The sequence below is a fragment of the Malurus melanocephalus genome, unplaced genomic scaffold (genome assembly GCF_030028575.1).
Source record: "Malurus melanocephalus ecotype Western Australia unplaced genomic scaffold, MMel_1.1 scaffold_2, whole genome shotgun sequence".
Classification (NCBI taxonomy): Eukaryota; Metazoa; Chordata; class Aves; order Passeriformes; family Maluridae; genus Malurus; species Malurus melanocephalus.
The window spans coordinates 7,141,188-7,156,207 of NW_026623234.1; the positions used below are offsets into that span (position 1 = coordinate 7,141,188).

General features: G+C 45.5%; 1 long non-coding RNA gene across 1 annotated transcript; it reads right to left on the bottom strand.

Annotated features, from left to right (window-relative positions):
* Nucleotides 1-2,545: 2,545 nt before the first annotated feature.
* On the bottom strand, nucleotides 2,546-14,810 carry LOC130572358 (uncharacterized). The gene is made up of 3 exons (XR_008965211.1): nucleotides 14,624-14,810; nucleotides 13,705-13,866; nucleotides 2,546-2,690 (listed from the first exon to the last, which is right to left on the bottom strand). It is a non-coding gene; the product is annotated as an uncharacterized LOC130572358 (long non-coding RNA).
* Nucleotides 14,811-15,020: the final 210 nt, after the last annotated feature.

The window sequence follows — 15,020 nt, forward strand, 5'->3', positions numbered from 1 at the left end:
TTCATGCCATAAGCATCTTCAAATGCTAGAGCATTTGGACTATTAACCTTCTTATTTTTGGGTGCTGCAAGCATTTAAAGATCTGCCTGGCTAAGCACCTTTCATTATCTAATGTAGCTGTAAGTTAGTGGAGGTAGATGAACAAACTAAACAGAATGCAATGACTGATTGCAAAGAAGGTCTAAGCRAATGGATAAAAACAAAGTAGCTTTATTTTGCCATTTCTCATCAAAAGTAACATCGATTACGTATGTTATTTCTCAAAAGGAAGCAAATTTCTCTGTACTGACATTTTTCAGGGGTTTTTTGGGGTTTTTTTTTTTTTTTTTTTTTTTTTTTTTTTTTTTTTTTTTTTTTTTTTTTTTTTACTGGTGATCCAAAGAATCATTTCCACCACTCTGCCTATGAGGCAGGTTTGAAGATTTGTGGTAGTGTTGTCTCCTAAGCTGTTGGCAAAACTTGAATCGCTCACAAACAGAAGACTAAGGCTCAAGGGGGTTATTGCTTGTAGCAATAACCTGATGACAGGAAAGACCTGGGAGGATTTAAATATTAGCAAAATACACCAGGATAGAATTAGATTCAAGGGTAAGACAGGAAGGCAAAATGTGGAGTTTGAGGAAGAAATTCTTGGCAGWGAGATAAGCAAAATAATCTCTGAAAAGTAATGTGACAGAAACTCTACTGCTTGATACATTTAAAATTCAGTTGGACAAAGCAATGGTGAGTGAATGTGAGAAAACAAYTCAGGTCCAGCAGGAAGGCAGACTCAGGCTATTTTCATCCTCAACTCCTTGGAGCTGGCTGTTAGCATGATTGTTACCAAGCAGGAAACCAAAAGTCTTCACAGAATAACAGGTAGCAGAGAGCTATGCCGGTATCTACTACCAGTCCTGGCAATTTTAGGACAGTTTGCCAGACAAATCTATGAAGAACAGGAAAAAACATGAGGATTGATACTGCTTTTGACCTCTGTGATAAATCCAGAAAAATCAAACACAAAACAAAATTCTGAAATAAAGCATGGGTAAGAGAGAAATTTAAAATTACTTTATTACTTCGCCTTGTAAAAGAGATGCGTCATTAATATTTTCTGGAGCCAGAATAAATTAGGCAATTTATCACAGAAGATGATGAAAAAAAGCTGCACTCTTTTGGCAATGGGAGAGTCAGGGTTGAGCTGGGTACCACTAATTTCCTACAAAACCCAAAGTCACCTCCTCTACCTTCCCCAGAGTAACCCTGATAACATGACAGTGCATGGGACAGGTTTACTTCATCTAAAGCCTCTTGCTCAAATCCCTCTGAAGACAAACCTCTCCCATCTGGGCTAAACATTAGTCATGCACAGAAGCAGGAACTTCACTGAAGTGTGGTCAGCAAAATCAAAGCCCACGATTGTGAGAATTTGATGYAAGAATTTAAATTCCCAAAGGCTAAAACAGCTCCTTTGCAAAGCTTCTCAGCCAGTGCTGAGTTTTAGTCAGCCTTAACATGGTGGTGAGCCAAGCTGGGTGGGAAGGAAGGTCGAGGGCAGCTCGCTGCAACTGCTCACTGCAGCATCCGATGGAAGGCATGATGAGATACACTGTGGTCTGGCTCAGTACCTGTTGCAGGTTTGGTGATCACTAATCCACCATTGCAAGCTGAAGAGACAACCCTCAGGGATAAAGGAAATTGTTGAAACAGCCTGTCTTCTGAAACAGCAGGCAGCTTTGAACTGGCACACAACAGAAGTGACCTACTCATTTCATGCCCTTCCTTCACCAACAGCTGGGAACTACATAGCCCAGCTGTCCAGCACCAACACACCAACATACAGCCAAGTGATACTTAGAGATATGACTTCAGCAAATTAGGAAATCCATTTACTGCCTATTTCTGCTAATACTGAGACTTGCACATGGGTAGTACCTGATGGGATGGAAAAGACACAGCAAGTTAGATTTGTGCTGCTGCCATTATCTGTTTTCACAGGAGGAGCATTGCTAGATACTAGTCTGGGTCTTGAGATCTTGGCCAGAGTCATCCCAAAGCTGCAGGATAACTTTGATCAGCAGGAGCTCCTAGGGACCAGCCGGGCTAACAGAATCACTGGCTTTACAGCGAAAGGACTGGCAAAAGTCAAGTATATTTTATGCTTGACAAATGGTAACTATTAACAGTTATAGTCATCACTTTTTCCTCAATCCACACTTCCAAGTCTCATGTCTCAGGCTCATGTTGCAATCTGGTTAATGCTCAGAAGAGAGAACCAGGCACACGCACACACACTCATATGTATTTTCCTGGGAGAAGTCACACAGTTGTAACAGGGAAAATGGGACAAAACTGAAACATTTCTCAGCTACATGCCCTGGCCAAGCAGGAGAATGCTGAAATTATGGGATAGTTTTCAGGCAGAAAGGACAGACCCCAGTTTCATGCTTYATTCAAAACGAGGTTACAAAGAGCCTTGGAGAGTACACTGTAGGCAACAGTCTTGAAGGGAGTTCAGAGGACAAGCAAACAGAACAAAAAAAAAATCACCATAAACACCCTTCATTTCAATTTCCTTAAATTCCACAAAACTATGCATGAGGAAACCTGGTTTATGCAGTAGAGGCACTTTTGTCCATACCAGATCTGTGCTTGTTCTGGAAAACCATCTGGAAGTAGCTGGTACTGTGTTTTCCACTTGGCTTTCATGGCTGGAAGATTAGAAATACATCTTTGTCATATATATTGGCATYCTTATTACCTCTGCAATTAATCTCATTACCTCTCCTGGCTAAGCGATCGCTTTCTGAAGCAGCTGACTGTACCCAATTAAGGAATAAGCTGTGTATATCAAATCACACATTCTCTCAGGAAAGGGGATTTTAAACAAAAGTTTATATTAAGTGAGATTGGAAGGAAATTTATCCTGGCTTTTATCTTAATGGTCTTTTGAATGTCACCTTTCCATTTAGATCCTCTTGTGATAATGAGGGGCTTCCCACTGGCACACAAAGGCTTTGGCAGCTCTTTACATAATACCTGTCCCTTCAGGCAGCACTCTAATTCAGGGGGTTTAAGTGTCTAGGCAAAGAAAAGCAGCGCTTATTAGAAAGAGCATACAAACTTCATCCACTCTGAGCCTCATACATTAACCCCTGGTGAAAAGGATTTCCAGTTCCTCTTCATGGAAATGGAGCCTCATGAATACAGAAAACCCTGTGGATCTGCCTGTTACTCACACCATGTCCCCTAGCCTTCCTCTAGGACAATAGAAAGCCTCAATTAGGAGCAAAATGAATTAGTAAAATATTGGCACAAATGATCAGACATCAAAAAGCTATGCAAGAACTGTTAACGAAGCACAAAGAATTTCAGTCACAGAATGGGTCAGGATGGAAGGGACCACAGTGGATCATTCGGTCCAACCTTACTGCTCAAGCAGGGTCATCCTAGAGTACATGGCACAGGATTGCATCCAGGTGGTTCTTGAATATCTCCAGTGAGGGAGATTCCACAACCTCTCCAGGCAACTGTTCCAATGCACCCTCACCCACACAGTGAAGAAGCTTTTCCGCTGGAACCTCCCATGCATTAATTTCTGCCCATTGCCTGTTGTCCCTGTGTTCTTCTTCCCTTTTTGAAGACTGAGATGACATTTACTTTCTTCCAGTCCTTCAGACACCTCTCCTGATTGCCACAACCTTTCAGAGATTATGGAGTGGTCTAGCATGGTATCTGCCAGCTCTCTTAGCACTTGTAGACGCATCCTGTCTGGGCCCATGGACTTGTGGATGTCCTCTAACCCAATCCTCTTCAACCAAGGGAAAGCCTTCCAATATTCCTTTACCCTGGGCTCCCAGGTCAAGGACTCCTGATGGCTGGTCTTGTCAGTGAAGACCAGTGCAAAGAAGGCATTCAGTGCCTCTGTTACCAGGATCCACCCTGCATTAACCAACAGGCCCATGTTATCTTTAGTTTTCCTTTTGTTATTGATGTATCTTTCCTGTTGTCCTTGACACCCATGGCCACAGGATGGCCATAGGAAGTCCTGGACATCCATGAAGCCACAAGGGCTTCAGCCTTCTTTGACTTATTTCTACTTATTCTGTCAACCTTTCTATATTCATTCAAGTGGCCTGATCTACTTATTTTCGTCTAGAAGGTTGGATCCATTATGGTTGCATGGCATTACCAGTCCTGTCTGAAATAACCTCTCTGAACCTTTAAGAATTCTGCATTCAAGTTCTTCTTGAAGGTAATTTTCTTCCTGTTTCTCTACAAAGACAAAACAGTAGGCACTGGCTTTTTAAATGTATGTATTTTAATATGTCTGCTACAAACCCACTAAAAATGGACCCTCACTAGTAGCAACAGATCTCTTTCTTCATCCTGTCTTAACACTCTTCTTCACCATCACCTCCTCCTATGACTTCTGAAAAATACACCAAGCAAGCAATGGGGGGCAGGCAGTAAATCTTTTTACACTCCCTATCCAACTTTCTGTCATTACAAAAACAAGTTTCCAGGAGTGAGTGCTTGCCCCAAAGAGGTCAGCAAGGCAAAGAAACACAGATGATATTCCTTCAAGAAATGGTGCGGTCAGGATGGCTTCCTCCTATTCTCTTCACAGCCTTACCTGAGAGTGATTGCTTTGATCATTGAGTGTTGTGGCCAATTAATCTAACAGGGGATTATTTTGGCAGCACTTTGAAGCACACAGCATTTGCAGAGCCCCTCACCCACATAAACTGATGTAGCTCTGTTGCAACGTGATGGTCTGGCCTAACACAAATGAAAAAGTAAGCATAGCTGCATGTTGAATGGAAAGATCAAGCTGAATTGCAGTGTAATCCTCTTCTAATACTGATGTGGAGGCACAGTCTCGGCTTCACAGGGTGCAGACAAGCAAGAGCACAGAGTTGCTGATTAAACAAATAAACCAGCTCTGATGAGCAGAGAAATGCTGAACTCTTCCATCAGCAGTTCACTGAAGCAAGCTCTCAGCACACAAATAAACAGATGCCAGATGCCCCCCAGAGCAGTGCAATGATATCAAGAAAAATTCAGGTGATGGATGGGTATCTAAACCAGTAAAAAAAATAAAGTCTATTTCCTTGCACCACTTTAGAGAAATAAAGGAAGTATATCTGACACAAAAACTGGCCAGCTTTGCAGGAATGCTGCACTTTTGCCTGCTTCCTGCCTCTTTCTGGTTCATCAGCAAGATTGTCATGAAGGTCAATGCATTTTAACAATGTCATCCAGAGAACAAACCATTTCCAAATTTCAGTAATTGCTTTGTAAAATCTCAGGATAACATCCCTGTCAACTCACARATTTGTCATTTTGTGGGAGAAACTTAAATTGGGTGGGAGGCTTGATGATAAGCTTATGATAAAAGCTCTCTAGATGCAACCTTCATTGCTCTTTGCAAGGAGAACAGAGCATTTCCTGCTATTCCTGTGAAAAATAATGTGTGGGGTGAAGCTGGCCCTGCAATGACAGCCCKGCACTGCTGCTCTCACTGGTGCCCTGCAGCCCTTGGGATGCCTCATCCTGGGCTGTGCTAGTGCAGCTCCAGCGGATTGCCTGTGAGGAGCAATGAATATATAGGCTCCAGTCTTGCATTTCTCACTGCACCTTGTGGCATAGATTATACCAGCACATTACCACCCCTTCCTATCTAATCGTGCCATTCTTTTCCCAAAAGATTTAATGCCAAATGCTTGCCTTTTTTCTTGGTATTAACATGCTGTGAACATTMATTTAACAGAAATTGTCACCAGCATTTGATCCAGCCCTTGGCAGCAGCGTCTAAGAGACCTGCGGTGAGTATCAGCCTGACAAGTTACTCTTTGGAGTTTTCAAAAGGATTTTCATATGATTTGAAATATGAATCACMCAGGTATATGTGGTTACATCATTATCTCACCCACAAGTGGCATAAGTATTTCAGTTATCAGTGAGCAGAAGCATAATCTCAGTTAGCAAACCTAGGAATTTTACAGGTGGAAATAAATCATCCCTTCCCAATCTCAGCTCTCAGGAGAGCACAGCTGTGAAATGACACTTTCAGCATTTATCCACGTGGAAGACATTAGCCCAACCTTCTAAACAAGCTGTCACCTTGGAGCAAGGGAAAGAGAAACCTCTAATGCCCAGACTGACAGACTTACAGACTTAGACATTAGAGTTGTTCATACCTGACATGTCTAAATGGCCTCTGTTTTTCTTACTCACTGGCATTTTGTTTTAGTACAAAACATGACAACAAGGATAAATGACCTTTTAAAAGACYTGCTACCTGGAACAAAGACATTTGAATGGATTTAAATCTTCCCTTTACATGAAACATGCAYGCTTGCGTAAGTCCAATTTACAGCCCAATCTGAGGGAACAGAGTCCTTATTCTTTTGATGTACAGCTTCCATTATGCTTACATCATGTTTGAGTTAGCCTTATGAAGCCTAATGACTTTCTCTGGAAGGTATTAGCTGCAGCATTTAGTTTAAATTGACAAAACGCACATAAATGATTTACAAATCCTAATACAACTACATGTCCAAGCTCATGCAAATCTACTTTCTCCTTTAGCAGAACAGTATAAGGATCCTCCTGCACAAGAAGCACATTTTTTCCAACCTTTGCCTTGCAATATAAGCACTTTATGCAATATGTATGCACATACAGGCATGTATGCAGATGTGTATGCAGATGCAGCATTGCTGACACAAGTTAGTTAACAGAGCATGGGTGCATCTGAAAATTGCACAGGAACAAACGGACAGCTTTCTGTGTTGCCATAATTCTTTCTCCTAGTGTGTGTCTCATGGACTCTTAATCAACCAGAGATCGAATGGGGGAAAAAAAGCCCCAAAAATCTCTGACTCTATCAATAAAAATGTGATGTCTCGCTGCACAGACAACATGCGGGATCCAGTCCTGACATCTATTCAGCCTGGACTAAAACCCTGTGCCTCGCAAGACCAGCTGTGTTACCCGGCAGCCAAAAGCCCCTTCTCTAAGAGAATGAGATTTGGAAGATTCTCATCTCCCTGCCTGCTGGTGGCTGTCAAGATGCAGGGTCCATCAAATTGRCTTGCAGAGAACTGCCAGGCAAGGCTCTGACTCATGAATTTGCTCATGTTGACATGCTTTCTGTTCAGCATTGAGTTCATCATGGGTTGGAGCTTGAGCTACTGGTGCTCTGCTACTCCAGAGAGAGGAGAAAGCTTTAACAATTGCATTAGCAAGCCCTTAGTTTTCCCTCCAGCATGTAAAGGATTTGCTYTAGAAAGTATATTTCCCTACCCTCAGGAAGCACATTTGTTTTTGTAGAAGAATGTAGTTTCTCTAAGAYATGCAAAGAAAAGCAGGGAAATAGTTAACAAGCTTCATCTACCAAGGTGGAATTGCGTGGGGCAGGTGAGGGCTTGTTCATCCTTCCACAGCATAGCTGGGAGCTTCTCAAAGAGAGAAATCACAAGAAAGGCTTGTACTGAAAATGGAGGCACCCTGAGCATGGAGGCTGCCATGAGACTGAACACCCATCCTTCTATTCAACTTAGTTAAAACTCATTTACAAGCCATCAAATYAAAAGATAAAGTATGCTACAGCACAACACTAAGGAAATAATAGGAATATTCCAGAAGTACTAGAGGGTCATGGCAACCAAGTACACAGGGCTCAGCAAATGCATATCCAACGAAATTTCATTGGTGGGAAGGTACAGAGGATGATGCCTGAGGGGCAGGATGGCATCCAAAGGGACCCGGATAAGCTCAAGAGGTGGGCCCATGTGAACCTCATGAGGTTCAATGAGGTTGAATAAGGTTAAGTGCAAAGTCCTGCACTTGGACTGGGATGGTCCCCAGTATCAATACAGGCTGGGTGGGGGGGAAGGTTTTGAGAGTAACCCCGGGGAGGAGGACTTTGGGGTGCTGATGGATGTGGTGGACAATGGTGTGTCCAGCAGGACCAGGGCACTTTTCCTGGAGCAATGCACTTGTTCCTTAGAAAGGGTGGTTGATACTATTTATGGCTTGCATTGATCTAACAGCTTGCTGCCAAGAAGTCCCACTTTTCCCTCCCTGCATTGACACCAGCCCTGGCAGGCCTATGAGCTGGCTCAGCCCCCTGAGCTGGCAGAAGCAACCTCCTTAAGTCCCAGGGGAGCAGAAGCTGGGAGCAGGAGGACCTCTTGACTTGGAGCCATGGCAGAGAGAAGGGAGCAGAGAGCTCTTGGATCATATCAGTTCCAAGGDGCAAATTTCTTTTTGGTGCTGAACAGAGGTGAGATGAAACCAGCTTGAAACATTTTGGTCTGTCTTTAGCATACACACATAACAATGAAGCTGTTTATGGCATTATTGTCCCAAAGGGCCTCACTCTCTAGACAGGATGGGCTGCCCAAAACTCTCTTTCATTCACTGCACAACATGAAGCACATTAGGCAAGAGACATGGGCCAAAGAGATATAATTAAGTAATGAACTACCATTGTAACAAATAGGCACCAACTGTCAAAGTTAAGGAGGAAAGCACAGTTTTATTTCTGTAAGTGCTTGAATTGGGAAAAATGTCCTTTTGCTTGTAGCTTTTAGTGTAATTTTGGTTTTGAGAAACTGACTYGAACAGAATGATTTACCAAATCAATGTCCAGTTGTGCACAAGCTCATATGAGGGTGCATCGCCATTGCCCCCTGTCTGAAAAGCAATCAGGTGTTYTAGCTAATTGATCTTGTGCTGGCTGCACCATTTTAGGGCCAAGGAGTGCTACCAGTACCTCCTGCAGCTCTGGTTAATGGGCATGAAGTTCTTCACTTGCGTCAACTCAGCATCTTGGCACGGGTCTTGAGGACTGAGATTTTGAACTGAATTATTTGTAGTGACCAGTAGTATTGTGTAAGTACTTTTGTGGATCACACCTCAGCTCCTCTAAGTGCTTATTTAAGCCATTTCAATGACCTAGAAAACATAAGTTTTGTGCATACACAGCATCGCCCAGTATCAAGGTCTTTTATTTTTTTTTTTTCTGAATATTGGGTATTTTTCTTAAATCTCTTGCCTGTGAAGAATGGGAACATCTTAAATTCCATCAAAACCAAAAAAGTGTGGATTGCTCCAAACCTAACTTGGTTTGGCTGTAAAGAAAAACCTCATAGCCAGGGTGCAGCCTGTGGGTGCAGTAGCAGAAAGCAAACCTTGCCAAGGCTGCTCAGCTGCAGGAACCACTCCCAGCACTCGCTCTACCTCTTCAGCCACTTGCCTCAGTACCAAATTAACACCAAGTGGTTTTAATGCCTCTGCACAAAATTCAGGATTTTACAGGCAGGAACTTGGCCAATGACACAAAGAACAGATTCACGCAGGTACATCATGACATGGTAGCACCAGGCAGGAAGTAGGTGTTCAGAGGGAATGAATGGCACCCAGCCAAGGTACCTGTTCCACACTCAAGGAATTCCTGAGGAGTCATCCTTCTGGAAGGCCCTGTAGCCCCACCAGCTGGCAGGACCTGCAGGCACTGGGTGTGGATGAGGCAGGCACCAGACAGCTGCTCCAGGCACCAGCAGGCTGAACCSTGGGCGATGCTCCAGGCAGCAGCAGCGGGTCTGTGAGGGGGTGCAGGGGGCTGGGGTGCACTAAAGCACCAGCGCACACCTTCATTGGGGGAGCTGCTGCAGAGGCTACGAGCGACCTTTGGGCTTCATCCCATCACCACAGACGACGCTGCTGCTAGAAACTGTTGCTCTAWGCTTGGTGGTATATAAAAATCCTGACAGGCATCACCTGTATTTTGGTGCCGCTTGTATTTAGAAAAGCTGGATAACGTGGAATCGTGGCTTTGCTTGTGATCCTGATTTCTTGCTGCAGCAATGCTGTGACTTGAGTCTGGGGGCAGGAGAGGCTCTCTGACAGCGTGCTGCCTGCACTGCCTGCTCCCAAAGTCTCTGCCTACCTCCCTGGCTGTGCTGGCTTCCAACCAGCAAGGATAATACATGTCACTGGTTTTTAAYACAGATGGAGTATTTATAGTTTAGGGCTTTTGTATTCTCTTCCATAGCTTAATTAGCAGTATAATTTCCTGTAGTTCTCCCTGTACTTGTGGCAATGGAGGAGAATGGCAATTACTGTGAAAAGCCAGGGGCAGCAGGGGGAGAGGAAGAAAAACAGAGAGAGACACAGAGCCATTTCTTTGCAAGTGGCATAACACGGAGAAGGCTCTGAGCTTCTGCCAGTGGAGGAGACCGTCTGCAGCGGGTTTATGAGGGAGTAATGACTCATTTCGACTTCAGAAAGGTTCCCATATTGCATAAGAAAAAATCTCATACATATTAAAATAAACTGGCTTCAGTCTGCATTACCAGCACAGCCTGCAATAGCAGTACTTTCACATTTGAAGAAAAAGGATCTAAACAATACTATAAAGGAAGTCTGAACAGCTGTCAATGCCCTAAAATAATCATGTTACCATAAGTGTTCAAAGGCCATACTGTATAAGGAGGTGTACGAACAAAAGACCAGATCTGTGAGCGGAATGTAGCTTATGGCAAAGTACAATAAGCAAGGTGCAGGCAAAATAAGAAGCAGTGATACAGGGAAGGAGGCCCACAGCAAAGAGTTCACGAGACACAGTGCTCCTGTGGTGAAAACAGCGTGAGCAGCTCCCCTTTCCCTGGGCAGGTATTATTCACAGAAGTTATTTCTCCCAGGTATTTTCCCTTTTCCTGTCAAAGGCAACCAGACTTACATGGGCATATGGCATGTTTATATCACTCCAAAGGCTTTTCTTCTGACCCCTGTGAAGTGCTGCAAAGCCCCCCACCTCAGAGCTGTGGCTCTGCTACTGTAAGGAAAGGGGCTACAACTGCAGTCTGGATTTTCCTTGGGAATGGCAGTGCTCATGGGGTTGATCTGTTTTCCTGGCTGGCTTCTAGCTCAGTGATGACTGAGTTAATTCATAAATTGTGCCTCCCCCCAAAAATGAGAAAAATCTGAAGTCTYTATCAGCATCCATATTAGAAAAACCTTTATAGCATGACATATTTTTATATATAYATAAATATAYGTAAATTGCCTCCCACAACACTTCTCTCTCATGAGGTGGATAAAACTGTTTTCATCTATGAGAAGGCATGAAAAGGGAGGTGGAAACAATTAAATTTAACCAAAAGTCACCATAGCAGCAGAGTTTTGACAGCAATCCTGCACCCCGTGCCTYGCTGCTCAGTTTCAACCTCTGTACAGACACCTTCTCCCACAGCATCCTTGGCCCCTGTTAGAGGAGCTGCCAGCTGAGTTAGAATTCACATTTTAAGCAGTTCTTGCTCAAGCAATTATGTATTTTACATTACTGTTTTGGAATTATGTGCACTATGAAGGCACAGCTCCCCTCACTGCTGCCCTTTGCATCCTCCCAAGTGTCATTTAGGACTGTGAGGAAAARTTTAGAGAACAGTTTAGGTAAGCTGAACATCTGCATGTTAATGAATGAGAGAGAGAGACCCAGTAAAGCCATGCTTGTCCTCAGGCATTGTTTGTAAAACATTTTCAGGATGAAAATGAATAGGCATTTGCAGCACAGGTGTGAGCGCTCTGTAGCAAATCCCCAAGGTGGGCTCGGGATGAACACTGAGCTACAGCCAGAGCTTTCTTCCAGCTTCCTGCTCATGCAACCCAYGTGCTTTATGCCTAAATCTCTGTGTGATGCCCAGTTTGCTGCAGACATCCCAGGTCACAGCTCTGTAAGACAGCCTTCGTTTCAGAAATGAGTGTCTGTGTAGATATATATGCACACACATACAGAATAGGAGGTCCTGGGAGCACTTCAGCAAGYCCAGAACTGCCCCTGCACTACTCTGAAAGGTCTGGTCATGGTCACAGGGCTGAATGACTGCTCACCCTGCCCAAAATGCATTCTACAGAGGGGCAAGCAAAGACTCTGGGCTTGAACACATTGCCCAGTTTATGTTTTGCATGGTGTAAACTCCCTCCCCTCATTCTCTACTCCCACCCCCCGACCACAGAAACACCTCATCCAATGACACACTAGAGCTAGAGGCAGTTTCCCGAGGCACAGACAGGGACAGATGTACCTTGGGCATCTGGATGCACATCAGGCATGGAGAGGGCATTTGGGCATGTTTAAGCAGCAGCACTCAGGCTGCAGGTGCCTTTGCAGGGGCAGCCAGGCCATGGGCAGCCCACACACCTGGAAGAGGGCAGGGGGTGCTGGGGGTGAGGGTGCCGGGGGTGGGGGGTAGGTGGTGTTTTTGCCTTCCTTCAAGGCACTCTTTAAATAGCTGGTTACATAAAGCTGTGCAATTTGGCTCCTGTTGGGAGAGAAATGCAGGCGTAGGAGGACTGGTACACCAAACCTGACTGTAAAAGTAATCTGTAAGGTTTGGGTTTTTTCCCTGTCATTCTCCACTAATCTCTAGTACAGCCACTGCTAACTACTTAATAAAAAAGAGAATACCTTAGCAGTAAGTCATGGCGTGCCTCCGAAACCTGATACAGCAATGGGAGGATGATCCCCGTACAGATTTCCAGACATGTCCATGCCAAGGGCTCACAGGGGCAGCAGCACAGCATTCACCCTCTTCCCGCAGTAGGGGGATCAGGGGTGACCGTGAGCTCAGGGGGACCTACCTGCTCCCTCCCCTGATGAGCTGCAGTAGCCAGGGGTGAGAGAGGCAAGGGGCTGATCCCCTCCTTCCTTTTTCCCCTAGTGCTGACAGTTTCTTGGCCACAGGGAAGGGTGAGCATGGGTTTTTGGGCTTGGAAYAGCAGTGGAAAAAGCACCAATTCCCCCAAACTTGACACTGATACGTATTTCCATGGTGCATTTTGTGCCCAATATGAAGCCCTGCTCCACTGTGACACYGCTCATCACCGCTGCCATCTCCTTCAGGGAGTGTGTTTTCCATAATGAAAATCAATTGYGTTGAAAATAGTTAGGGAGCCATGCAGTGCAACATCACGTACAGATGAACTCATAATAGCGGCCAGTGCTGCGCTCCAAGCAATTACTCATCACACGGGTCACTTCCTGCTCTCATTATGCACGAGGGGCCGCACAACGYGAGGCCATGGAGCCATGGAGCGGCTGGGGGCTCGCAGGGATCGCCCGGCACACACACAGAGCTTCCAAAGTGCTCCAACACCTGCTGCAACTGCAAGAATGAAGGGATGGCGAGACTCGGCCCTGATGTACAGGGCTTTCACTGAATCACCCTTCAGGTGGGTCCCGCTTGGTTATTTGACAGCAGCGTTAATTGTTAAATGGCTTTGCAGTAGGTAATGTTGTTTCTGATGTCTAGAGCTCCCAGTTTCTCACACCCAACTGCCACCTCATCTTTCAGTGTATTAAGTGGGCTTATGAGAAAGACATTTTACCAAGGCCCCTAGTGAAAGACCAAAGAACAGCAATTTTAAGCTAAAGAAGGATAGGTTTAGATTCGATACTAGGAAAAAAATTCTTTACTATAAGGGTGGTGAAGGACTGGAAGAGGTTACCTAGAGAAGCTGCAGATGCCCCATCCCTGGCAATGTTCAGTGCCAGGCTGGATGGAGCTCTGAGCAACTTGTGGAAGGGGTGTTGGACTGATAATCTTTGAAGGTGCCTTCCAACCCAAGCCATCCTGTGATGCTCCCCCATGCAGATACCAAACCAGCACAAGTTATCCAGGCACAAGCTCCCAGGTGGCATCTAATCYTTACCTGGGCTGGAGGGTTCACACAATAGATGGAAGACCTGTCCATGCAGAGGGTGCCCATTTGACTCAAATATCACCAGCAGAGGCACTTTCATATGATGTTAGGGCTGTCTCTTCTTATRGGTGCTGGCTTCCTTAGCCCTAATGCACCCTACATCACGCCAAACTGGGAAAAAAAAAGGTATGTCAGAGTTCAGATGTGGCTCCCTTTGAGCTGGCAGCAGGCAAACGGGCTGGCAGGCACTGTGGTCAGGACAAGCAGAAGAGTGGGGAGGTGGATACAGCACATGCAGCTGCAGTATGGATACACATTTGGGTTGCAGGAGTTAGACATGCATTCCCAAGAACCACATGTGGAAACAGCAAACATTTCATTCCCAATATCACAAAGGAGCAAGAGCACTGTGCCCTTTAACCAAGGCTTAATTTGTAATTTTGCCTGAGGGTGATGATGCACCATAATATATACAATACACTGAGTAAAGAAAGGGGCCCATTACAACTTTTTTAGTAGTTTCCAAGATTGATGTCTGCTAAATCAGAATTGCATTCAAAATTAATTTGCACTTTTGGGGAATTCACCTCTGGTTCACTTTGACATAGTAGGACTACTAGCAAGAAGCTGAAAAATTATATTGGAGCTGGTCACTCCATCTGTTTTGGTTTCTAGAAAGACAAAAGTGGCCTCTTTCCTCATGTGTCTTTCTCCCAGTATCTTTGTCGTCCTTTGTCTTGCTATTTGTTCTCCTCTTCTTCTTACTCCCCTGGACATGGGATCACGGTCAGTGAAAGGAAATAATTAAGGGGGTAGGTGAATGTCTTCCTTTCTTTGTGATAACTTAATACACATATCGAAATAAGGCGCAGAGGGAAGGACACGGGGCCGCGCAAGGTCCYGGGGCGGCCCAGCAGCGCAGACTCACCGCTCGGTTTAACGGGAAGAGCTGGATGCCTGTGGAGAGAGTGGGGGTTAAAGAGTCATCACTGGAAGCACAATCCAAAGGCAAGGCCGSAGCAGAGGAGCGGGGGGAAAGGCAGGGGCTGCTCACACAGGCTCGCTGCACGCACAGGCCCAGAGCCCGCCGGGCCCGCTCCCGCGCAGCTCCGCTCCCACACACCGAACCCCGCCCGCCTCTGGCGGCCCCTGCCGGCCGCGCCCGCCCGCCCGCTCACTGCCCGCGCCGGTGAACGCGGCACAGCCCCTTAGGACAAGGCACAGCCCCCGGGACGCGGCACAGCCCCTCAGGACAAGGCACAGCCCCCGGGACGCGGCACAGCCCCCGGGACTCGGCACAGCCCGTCGGGACTCGACACAGCCCC